Consider the following 12,386-nt stretch of genomic DNA (forward strand, 5'->3'; position numbering starts at 1 on the left):
TAGTTCTAGCATATTGAGTCAGTCACTCATGTGTGAGCAGCAGATGTTATTAGGTAAGGTATTGTAACACTCACGGTAAACAAGGGTAAACAAAGCAACGAATAATGGAATAAGGGATTTCCGTGGCAAGACTTGTTGTTTAAAGGTCATGCCGCAAACACTGACCAGAATGTGTTTATGCAACGGTAGGTCAGACATCTGTAATGACTCTGGACAGTTAAAGTGCAATTTTTCCTCTTTGTGCGCAAGATCATTCCTTTTAAGAGTTGATATGTTTAAAGGTCATGTCACTTAGCAGAAGAATTGCAATAATAATTTTATACCAGGATTCAGCGTGAAGCAGACGACACACAGAGCATCTGAACCAAACTGATTCTTTTGGTGATTGATTCTGAACTGATTCTGTGCTAATTTTATGAGCACTGGTAAACCGAAGGCTTGAATCAAGGGCAATCATCGCAAATGACGCCATTACGTCGAGCGCAAAAGAACCGGTGAACCGTTTTCTTCAACCGGTTTATTGAATCGAACTGTCCGAAAGAACTACTGGGGATCCGAAAACCGATGCAACCGGTTCTTGACTCGTGGACGAGTCAGTCTTTTGTTCGTTATCTGGCTCTGCTCGGTGTTCATCTTCATTTCTCTCTTCACATCAGTTCAGTCAGTGTACTGTTTGAGTGCATGAATTACTCCGGGATATTGGTTTGTTTGAACTCAGAGGGAGTGTCAGCCACATTAAAAAAGTTAACAGCTTAAGTCATTTGTGGATTAATGCGTATTAAAGATGCGAACCGTTTAAAACGATTCAGTTCGATTTGGTGAACTGAATTATTCGTTCGCGAACCGGATATCACAAACTGCTTTGATTTGAACTCTCTCTCACACAGACACGGAAGAGAAGACAAAACGGAAATAGAAATAGGCTTCAACCACTGACCAATGAAAACGCGACATAGTACATGGAATCTTATTGGTTGATATTGAACCGCACATGGAACATTACATTTACATTTAGACGCTTTTATCCAAAGCGACTTACAAATGAGGACAGTGGCAGCAATCAAAAACAACAAAAAGGGAAATGAAATATAAGTGCTATAACAAGTCTCAGTTAGGTTAACACAGTACACGAAGCATGGGCTTTTAAATAATATATTAAATAAAAAGAAAACATAGAATAAAAAAAAGAATAGAGCAAGCTTTGTTCGAGGTCTTTACACACACACACACGCACATATATATATATATATATAGGCTATATATATACAGTACATAGACATATACATACATATATACATACACATACATACACACAATTGCATAATAAATAAATGAAAAGAAAATAGAACAGAATACAAAAATATTAGGAAAGTAGTTAGATTTTTTTCATTTTTTAAGAATAGAATTAGAATAGTGAGTGTTCACTTGCAGAATGTAAGCTTCTAGAGGGCACATAAGTCTAAAGAAACAAATTTAGGTAAATGGGTGCAGAGCCAGTGGTAGTTTTGTAGGCAAACATCAATGCCTTGAATTTTATGCGAGCAGCTATTAGAAGCCAGTGCAAATTGATAAACAGAGGTGTTATGTGAATTCTTTTTGGCTCATTAAAAATTAATCTTGCTGCCCCGTTCTGGATTAATTTTAAAGGTTTGATAGAACCGTCTGGAAGACCTGCCAAGAGAGCATTGCAATAGTCCAGCCTGGACAGAACAAGAGCTTGAACAAGGAGTTGTGCAGCATGTTCTGAAAGAAAGGGCTTGATCTTCTTGATGTTGAATAAAGCAAATTTGCAGGATCAGACAGTTTTATGTGGTCTGAGAAAGTCAGCTGATCATTGATCATAACATGGAATAAATTCTGGAATAAAACATTATATTACGCGCGCGAGCAGAGAGATTTACGCTCGCGCATCATATTAATGTACTTTCGCGCTACAATTATGCGCTCTCGACATTACAAGGGAAATAACGCCATACATTTTTGCAATTTTTGGACCAAAATGTATTTTCAATGCTTTAACAAATTCTAACTGACCCTCTGATGTCACATGGACTACTTTGATGATGTTTTTCTTACCTTTCTGGACATGTACAGTAGACCGTACACACAGCTTCAATGGAGGGACTGAGAGCGCTCGGACTAAATCTAAAATATCTTAAACTGTGTTCCGAAGATAAACTGAGGTCTTACGGGTTTGAAACAACATGAGGGTAAGTTATTAATTACATAATTTTGCTATCTGGGTGAACTAACCCTTTAATCATCGGTTATTTAAAAAAAAAAAAAAGTAAATTTCTTAAATCATCAGACTCATCTGTGTATCTGAGTTACTTTAATATCATTTAGCAAGTGTTGCATGTAGATATTATTATAGTTTTTTTATTTTTTTGATTTCAAACAAATATGTTCTGTTTGCATTTAGTGTGAAGTCTGTATAATTTTGTTGTGTGATTTTGTCATTTGTATTAGTTTTTTAAATATATATGTATATATAATAATTTTAGATAACTAGGCTATAATAATGACAGTAGTGTTGAACAACTACTTTGTATAAAACATGTAATTTTAAGTTTCAGCCACAGATGCTGATGTGCAGCTTTTAAATCAGGAAAGCCAACAAATCACTTTCCTCAATACAAAGCATTTTAAACAAAAGTCTTGTCATTGACAAAAAAAAATCCTTAATAGGACAGCCATGATTGTATTTCATTAGTGTATATATGTATGCACATGTATACACACACACACACACACACACACACAAACAAACTTCAGCTTTGAACAAACTTTTAACTTATTCTGAGTCTGAGATCAAACATCTGTTCAGGAACAAACCTATCGTCATCCAGCCCAGGGTTGCACTGATGAAGAGAACAGACTGATGTGTTTTCTCTCAGACTCCAGGGTTCAGTACTTTGTCATGGTTTATTGCTGTTAGTCGGCCTGTGGCGCTATACAGCTGTTCAGGGACAAGAGCTCAAGTGAAGCGCTAACATCAATATTTCAATCATTTAAATACAGTGTGCTTTCTCACTGGGGTATAGCTTGAATTTCATGTAGACAGATGTGAATAAAAGCAGATTGTTGCGTCATGCATTTTCATTTCAAATTCACTAATTAGTGCTTACTTTAAAGACAAAGATTTATAACTGCAAACACGACACTCCCTACTGAGAAACAACAGAAGCTGATGTACAAATAATTGCCTAGCGTGAGATGACAGACAATTATGTGGCATGTTTGGTTTGTTTGGACTGATGCCTAAAGCAGCACACCTGCAGAGCATCATCTGCACCTGTGAGATGTGCACAAGTCAAAACCCCTTTACTAACTCAAACCACTTTTTCTGAAGAAAGTATTAGCGCTGTTGTAATTGTTATAGTTATCTTGGTTAGTTATCTATACCAGGTCACAGTTGTTAAAGTACAATTAGTGGTATTGCCATGTTGCTTGATAATGTGTTCTGATTGGTTTGTAGTATATTAATGGACAATCTTTATGGCATCTAAGAAACATTTATGCCAAATACGCACTGCAGCTAAATTTAGTTGTAAATTCACATTTTTGTGCTTCCTCTTGTTCACAGTTTAGTCATTTAAAGGAGTGATGACACATTCTACCAACAAGTTAACTCAGAGTCATGACCTGCACCTGCCTACTTCATTAAGTCTATAAACTGGATCGCTTTATTAGCCGAGCAAACAACAAGCCCAAAGATGCTTTTTAAGTGTTGCTTACAATAAGTAGACATGGCAACCCAGACTTCCAAATATAAACAAAACACAACAGCTCCATCAACAGTGGTTTAGTTCAAATTTGGTGAACATAAGTATTTGGTCCTTGTAATATTTGGATATGTACACAATGACCAAAATGCATTTTAGGACTTTTTTTTATGAGATTTTGGTTAAATGCCTGAAATAAAGTCTCAAGTCTTCACATTTTATTCTATGACATAAAATACAGTAACACCTGCTTGTCCTGCTTGTTAAGGAAAACATATTTACAGGCTGAAAGAGTTGTTGGAAGTTAAATGGTGGTGACGTTGAGGCCATGTGACCATGGTTTATTTTATTTATAGTCCATGTTTGCTGTTTACTTCTGCCAATGATATTTAGGCTTAAAAATTCATAAAAGTTGTGTTAAATTGTGAACAAGAAATGCAAGAACTGTCTGTTGTCCCGGAACCAGTGGTGTCAAAAGTATTGGCTTTCATTACTCAAGTAGAAGTATAGATACTAGGTCTTAAAAAGACTTTTGTAGAAGTTGAAGTATCAACTCACGCTTTTTACTCAAGTAAAAGTGTAAAAGTACTGGTTTAAAAAACTACTTAAAGTATAAAAGTAAAAGTAATGTAAGGGAACAAATGCCATTAAGAACAAAAGCTTAGGCCGCACCACAGGGGCCTATTGTGAACTACCCCACCTCCTAAAAAAACATTTTTCTAAAGGCCATAATGAATATAATGTTATATTAAATGTTCATGTTGAAAAATTTGGGATGCACTAGGCTACATGTTTCAGCAACATATATGCCCATTGAAAATGAACGCATTTTAGTACAATGCAAATACATTAAAGGACTAGAGATATGATTACTAGTTGCCAATAAGTATTGTTATGGTGCACAAAGTCAAACTTTAGAGGCATGTCATCAATAACCTTTAATGGAATGTAAATGTACATCCAAGCTTAGCTGCAGGAATCTGCGAGGGCAATGGACAAGAACATTGGTGCAGGCTTAGTAACAATTACTCTTGTAACGTTGTCTATTTACAATAAGCATTATAGTGCTGTCAAAATTAATGATTAATCCAAGTGATTAATCAATAACTAAAAAGGAAAATTAACTCATAATCCCGATACCTTCTTGATTGACAGCTTCCTGTATTCGGTACATACGTATGCTATGTTAAGTTACAAAGTTGGTATAGCCTAGATATCACAACATTGTCAATCGCAAACGATAATTTATTAAAACGTCTCACTACCGAACTACCAACAGTAGCTTTATTTGTGGAGAACGAAGATAAAGCACCCATTTGGTAAATGAGCCAGTGAGAAATAATAACTTTTAAATAGGGTCCAGTGCCTTTTCGATACTTTTAAAACAGTACAGGCGCCTAAATGGTGCCTGAACCTATACTTAAAAAAAAGAACCTAAAAAAAAAAAAAAAACTTATGGATAACTTAAAAGAACATTCCAAATATTTTAAATAAATCCATAGCTTTCACCTTGGATGCTCTCACTTCCCAAGTTGTGCTTCCCTTAATCTAAGGCTAATAAATGTATTTCACAATCTGGGTCATTATTTAATACAAAACCAGACATAATTCTACTGTATATCTGTCACTCACTCTGATATTTAGTTAAGATGAGTGCTGTCTGTCACTGTCTTAAATCAGTTCTGTGAATTACTGTATGCTCATTCTTTATAAAGTAGCAACAATGTCGTTTGTAAAGTACAGTAATGTGCAAAAGTCTTAGGCACATTAGTATTTTCACCCCAAAAAAGGGTTTTAAGCCAGTTATTTAAATCTTTTGCTTTAGTGTGTCCATAGTAAATATCAGTTTGCCATTAATTTTAATAATAATCTAGTGCGATTTTGAATGCACAAGCAGTTTGACAACGGCAAAATGAATGTTTGGAAATGTAAACTGATATTTTCTACCGACACACTACAGCAAAATATATAAATAACTGTCCGAACACCATTCTTTTAAGTGAAAATACTAACGTGCCTAAAACTTTTGTACAGTAGTTAGTGTATGTATAAAGTACGTATGATTAAATTAATATTTAGTATAAGTATATTTAAATAAGTGTAATTAAAGTATTTGTTCGGTCATATGTGTTAAGGGCTAGATTTTCACTGGAGGAAACGGCTGTGACAAGCGAAAACTTTACAGTAGATGAGAAAGCGACAGCTTCTTCGTGACCTTTTGTAAACTGTATTTATGACAAATAACTTCACTGATACAGATTCTAACAATCTATTGATAAACACACACCTTATGTCCTCTGTCTCTGTTTGAGCTCGTGCTGCTCCGCCGCGGTCTGCGGATTGAAGAGCGCGCTGAAAGACGGGGAGGAGACCGGTCTGGCGCCGGTTTCATGTGAAATTTAAGCCGACTGACTCTGAGGCGATCGGATACCGGTTCCATACCCAACCCTACTTTTAAGAAATACATTTTATGATAAACGAACCAAAAACTGTCTATGCCCTTGCTGGAGGGTGATGTAATTTGTGTCATGTGCAGGTGCGATGGATCGCATACAAACCAATAGGGTGTCGGGATGGTATCTGTTTATACTTCTCATCCAACCACAATCAAATTCACTCCATCCGGATGGCGCGATTTATCTGGATAGGTTTTTTTTTTTTTTTTTTTTTTTTTTTTTTTTTTTTTTTTTTTTTGAGTGATGACAAGCCGGAATGAAAACAAGGCGAAATGAAATACCAGTAACGAAGATATTTTTAAAATGTAAGGAGTAGAAAGTACAGATACTTGCGTGAAAATGTAAGGAGTAGAAGTAAAAAGTCGGCTGAAAAATAATTACTCAAGTAAAGTATAGATACCCCAAATTTCTACTTAAGTACAGTAACGAAGTATTTGTACTTCGTTACTTGACACCTCTGCCCGGAACATGAACTTGAAAACAAGAAACCAACTAAAACTCACCTTAATGAAACACTTTGTCACAACTTTTATTAATCTGTGTGAAGAAAGCTTGTGGTTTACATAAATACAACCTGACAGATGCTCCAAAAGAAAGCTCAGTAAAGCAGAAAGACAGGACGAACTCTGTGACCAATCAGGGCAGGTCTGAGAGTTTGACTCAGCGGAAGACCAGGCTTATGTATAGCGGATTTATTCAAACCTTCAGAGTGATTCAGTCTGGATCAGAGAATTGTGAAGACATACTCAAACCCAACTGCTTGTCTTTTAATAGAGGAAGCCCTATCTGAGAACATAAAGGTCATACAAACTCTTGAATCTCATGTGTCAGTTTCTAGAATTTCTTTTTGGACTTGTTCCACTTAAAATGTTAGTAAAGACTTCTTGGTCCATGGTTAAACAACAAATCAGACAACCAGCTAACAAAAATATGTTCTAAGACTGAATGTTCTCTGAATGTTTTGTAAAAGTTTTTGTTTTTTTGTTATACAGTATACAAACATTAAGGGAACAGTCCATTTTATCATTTTGCAAAAAGTCTGGGAATGTTACATCTGAATTACTCCGTATGTTACTTATATTTTAAAATTTTTTAAGAACAATAATGTTCTTAGCAATTACATTGTTTTAAAAGAGACCTGTTTGACATTAACTACATTAAATATGGCTTATATGTTACTGATGGGAAAATATGGGTAACAGAAATCTGAACACTAAATTCTTGGTAAGATAGAATAAAGGTAGGATAAAATTCTTGTTCCATATTTTTGAAATATTAGTCTACATCATTTTTTTTTTTTTAGATCTCCATAACTCAATAAATCAGAAAATACTGTCAACAGACAGAGAAAAAAATGCTAATGTTTTTCACCATGAAAAATCACCATGTTTTTGAGAATGAAAAGCTGTATAAATCAAGTGAATGATATGAATAAACCCATCTGCATTACAACAGAATAGTGTGTAAGTGCTTGAGTGTAGATTTCTGGCTCATTTTGAGAGTTTTTCCTTTATATACATACATATAAATATATTGTAATTGAAATCTACAGAGGCAAACAGATAAAGTGTGATAAAATACACACTTAAATGTGTATTTTGGATGTTTTCTTTCCAGTTGTCTGAAAGATGTCATGTTATGGAAGTAATGAATGAAAGCAGTGTATGACATTTTTTTTTTTTTTTTTGACTTTTAGTGTTTTGCCTAAAAACAAAAGACAATCAAAGATAATTCCCAAATAAGTTTTCCTTCTCCAAACCAGGAAAAGAGATAAAAACATGCATGTAATTATGGTGATTAAAGTAACAAATACTGATTGCACAGCAGAAACATCAGCTTATTAAGTCCACAGAGAGATAAATCTTGCCCGCGCTGCTCTTGACAGAAAATCTCTCACACCCCCCCCCCCCCGATCTCCCTTTCTCCGTCTTTATTAACGTCTTCTCCATGCTGACCCCATCACTTAAAGGCGCCAGTTTGTTTGCCTTGCACCGAGTCCTGATTGATCACATTGGTATTTTAGCCTTAATTCACCTCACTTGCATCTAGATGGGAAGTCTGGCCATAACCCGGGTGCGAATTAATCACCCAGAAGGCCAAATTTACAGCTATGTGTGTAACAGGCCAAGACTAAGGATTAATTGTACATGTTCACAATGTGAGTGGATATTTCATCACGCGCCCAAACAACACACATTTGCTAAAACATAAATGTAGGTAATTTGTGGTTAATGCTGGTATTTGTCTTCCATTTATGCCTTTTTTGTTATTGCAGCATTTCACATGGCAAACATTAATAATTTGTAAATGCAATAGAGATTTTGTTGTCTTGCCCAGTAACATGAAACCAGCGCCCAGAAGTCCCAGAAAGTCATTAAAAATCAACATGAAAACCCATTTGCAATCCACTTTTCTTCAGTAATGTGACGTATTTCCTACTGAAGCCTATAGCACCTGGAGAGAGCACATTCATTCCAGTTGCGGTGATTTGGCTGGTTTGGGACAAATAGAACTTTATGCTGACTTTGATTGAACATTTAAAAGGAGCAAAAGTCACTGCATTTTTTTTTTCTTTTTCTGACAGTTCATTATGACTGCTAGCTCTGCTTCAAAACCTAATAATCTTGTATAGCGTAATAATTCAGATTTTCTGATTTGGAGGAAACTACAAATTACACGTCACACACAATTTATTTTAATTAGTTTTCACATTGCTAGGCTAATGACACAACAGTCATAAAGAAAATCTCTACAGTAACACACTCAAATATTGTCCAAATAATAAATCTAATAAAATTTTTCTTGTTACACTTGGGATGTTCCCAGTCAATATGACCAACAAAATGTTTCATTATAGCACAGGTTTTGTGTTTGTTTTTGGAACGGATTAATTTTAGGCCTCATTGATCTGAAGTTATGGACATCAGTTTTTGAGTTCACATTGCCAAAATGATCCCCAAATAATGTTGTTGGTGTTTTGTTTTTGTTTTATTTTTCACTCAGAAACTGGGGTACTAGTACCATCAATCTGATCCAAAAAAGAAATATCAGATGCCTGAGATGTACTTTGGCATAATGCCATCAAATTGTTAATGCAGTGAACGAAAACCATTTTGCCTATAAACACAATATCCATATATTTTTGCCAGCATGGTCTGAAGATGATTTGGGTTGAATTTGGTGAAAATTTGACCAACTGATTAAGCCCTGAACACACTGCATGATTTCGCTTGTCTCAGATGAAAGATTGGCATTGTGAAACAATTGGCCGTGGTAAATGCAAATTTTATTAAATCTATAAATTACATGTTTTTGTTTTTATCTGAAAATGATCTAAGCTAAATTTGGTGAAAATGTGACCAATGGTCTAGTTAGAGTTTGAACATAAATGAAAATGAGAGACAGGAAGTTCAGCCGATTATGGCATAACTAATATGTTCTCGCCATTATCCAGGGAATCTCTCAAGACATGTCTCATAACTATAGGCAAAATTCATGAGTTCAAAAATCATGAGTTATTAGCTTTTTTTGTCATTATTGTTGTTGTTTTGTTTTTTACATTTAATTATAATCCCCACCCCCCAGGTTTTTCTTCTTTTCTTTTTTTTTTTTTTTTGAGTACCTTCAGGGCATGGTTCCAAAGGTATACCACAACATTGATAGTTTTGTATCAATATTCGTAAAGTTCAAAGTGGCTGAAATAAGGAAATTTTCTACCAATTGAGGGATGCTGCTGCACATGTAAAAAGCCTGCCATTTTTGGCTAAACCATTCTGAAGTTAGAAGCAAAAATAGCCATATCTCTTTTTATATGTCCTGAACAGAAGGTGGCGCTTTGCAGAAAATCTACTGGTAATCCGCCATGTCTAATGATTACAGATACAACACAACACTTATTTTTACGCCTGCTAGAGGGCACTTAACTTTAAAACATAAATATAGGTCATAATAAGGTGCTGGCACAAACTAGATTTTCTAGATTTTCAGCAAAGCACAATGGTTTTCCTTATTGAAGAGAACACTTTAAAAATCTAAAGAACCTTTTTCCACTTTTTTCCCAATAAATGGGGATGGAAAGTTTTACATGGAACTGTCATGAAGGAATCCCTAAGGAACCTTTATATCTGTCAGGACAACTATTGTGAAAGATAATTTGCAGTTAGCATACAGTTTGGATTGGCGATATGGTTCTGTTCCGGGCTAGAACTCCCTGCGCATCCATGCAAACTAGCATCAATGATAGCAGGCAGAGCAGCAATAACCCATCCAGAGTAAACAGAACAGAACCAACATAAATGTATTGCAGATATCGTTAAAGTTCAATAATGTTATGTACAGTACACATTTTAGAGGAGAAACAGAAGGCTGAACCTTGACTGACAGAGGAGGAGTTGGGGATGGAGGAGGGTAAATTAGCTATTGAGCAATGCAGAAACTGCTGATATTACTGAGGGACTTATATATGAATGCTTAGATAGGTGTTGTATTCCCATAGGTAGATGGGCATCAGCTGAGAATCAGCTGATGTGAGCTTGACTAAGATGACCTGCCAGAACTAACGCTATGCTAGATTTTTAAGTGTCTATTATACAGTATAATCAATACTGCATAATTTATTGATTAATTTTTACTGTATAATTTGCCCATCGTATTTATGGATTTTTTTTTACTTAAGTTTTTGCAGTGCATTCAGGGACCATCTTCTCTACAAAGGAAACATGTGATGCCGCCTTATAAGACGTTATTTTAGAAGGAAGCATAATCAAGCTGCCTACCATTTGGAACAGGCCTCTCGTCAGGAACACGTACCCATAATGCATTAAAATGCTGCCCACGTAAACAGCTTACTAGGCTTGAAACAAATCCAAAACTGCAGTCATTTTGCGTTTAATGCAAATCTTACATTTGATACATATATTTAGGAAACAGACTTTTAGTAATGCTAAATGCTTTTTATATTGCTGCCTGAACTCCATGTTAGGGAGACACAAAAAAAAACATTAAGCCTGACACTTCATTGTGAGCTGGGAAGAGGTATCTTGTTAAAACTACGTATGAACTCTTACCAAGGACTAAAAATTTCATCCAAAAACCATCACAATGAAAAATGATTTATCTAATAGCTATTAATCTCCTGTTGGCCCACATAAATAACAATTTATAATATATTGCCAAGCTCAAAACGTAAGTCAATTTAATTTGTTAACAGGATCAAGTAAGTTCACATTCCCCTAGAGGAAAATGAAGTGCTCCATCTTCAGCGAGAGAGTCACTCGGTGATGGATGTTTCTCAGGAGACTGAGAACCTACATATGTAATGCACGATGATTTCACACTGCGGAGGCACGAGAGGAGAGAAACTACAGCTTCAGACGCTACTATATCAGGTTACACAGCTCTTGCTTTTGGCTCTTGACTCTCTGAGTGATGGCGGGTAAATTCGATGCTGACTTTCACTGTTTGATTATGTAATGTTGTGTCCAAGGGTGAAATATGACTAGAAGAGTGGGAATACATGGTGGGGTTCAAAAGCCAGAGACTGCACTGAAAATATGAGAAATTTCCTTCATGTACACCTGGAAATAAACAGAAAGTATTGGAAATTTTAAAAGATAAAGGAAAAGGAAAAGATCAAGATTTGTTAGTCAGCTTTAGGGCTTCTGTCATTGAGGAAAAAGAGAAACACACCAAATATTAAGAAATTCAGATTTTTCTAATCTGCCATTATACTGATTGCTTATCATATAAATTATTATTGTAATTATTATTGTTATTGGTAACTAACTAATAATAAAAAAAAAAAATGAACAAACAAATAGCCTTCATGAACAAAGCCAAAATAAAATAAAACTTTAATAAATAGACATGTTGCATTGACAACTATAATAAACTTATAATAAACGTAATTAATTTACTAAATTATTTATTTGCATATTAAATAAAAATAAAATAATAATAAAGCTAAATAGAAATATTAACTTAACTAATATTCAATTTTATATTCTTTTTTTTTTTTTTTTTCAATTTGGCCAGTAGTGCATTTAAACTGCCCCCCCCCCCAAAAAAAATTTTTTTTTTAATAAATTATAAAAAAAAAAAAAAATTGATCAAACAAATGTATAAGCCAATGTTTTCTGTCGAAGATGTTCTTATGTACAGTTTAATTTGGGGTCATGATGTTCTTGTTCCGCAGGATGTCCTGAAA

This window comes from Carassius auratus, chromosome 14 (assembly GCF_003368295.1).
Source record: "Carassius auratus strain Wakin chromosome 14, ASM336829v1, whole genome shotgun sequence".
NCBI classification, from domain to species: Eukaryota; Metazoa; Chordata; class Actinopteri; order Cypriniformes; family Cyprinidae; genus Carassius; species Carassius auratus.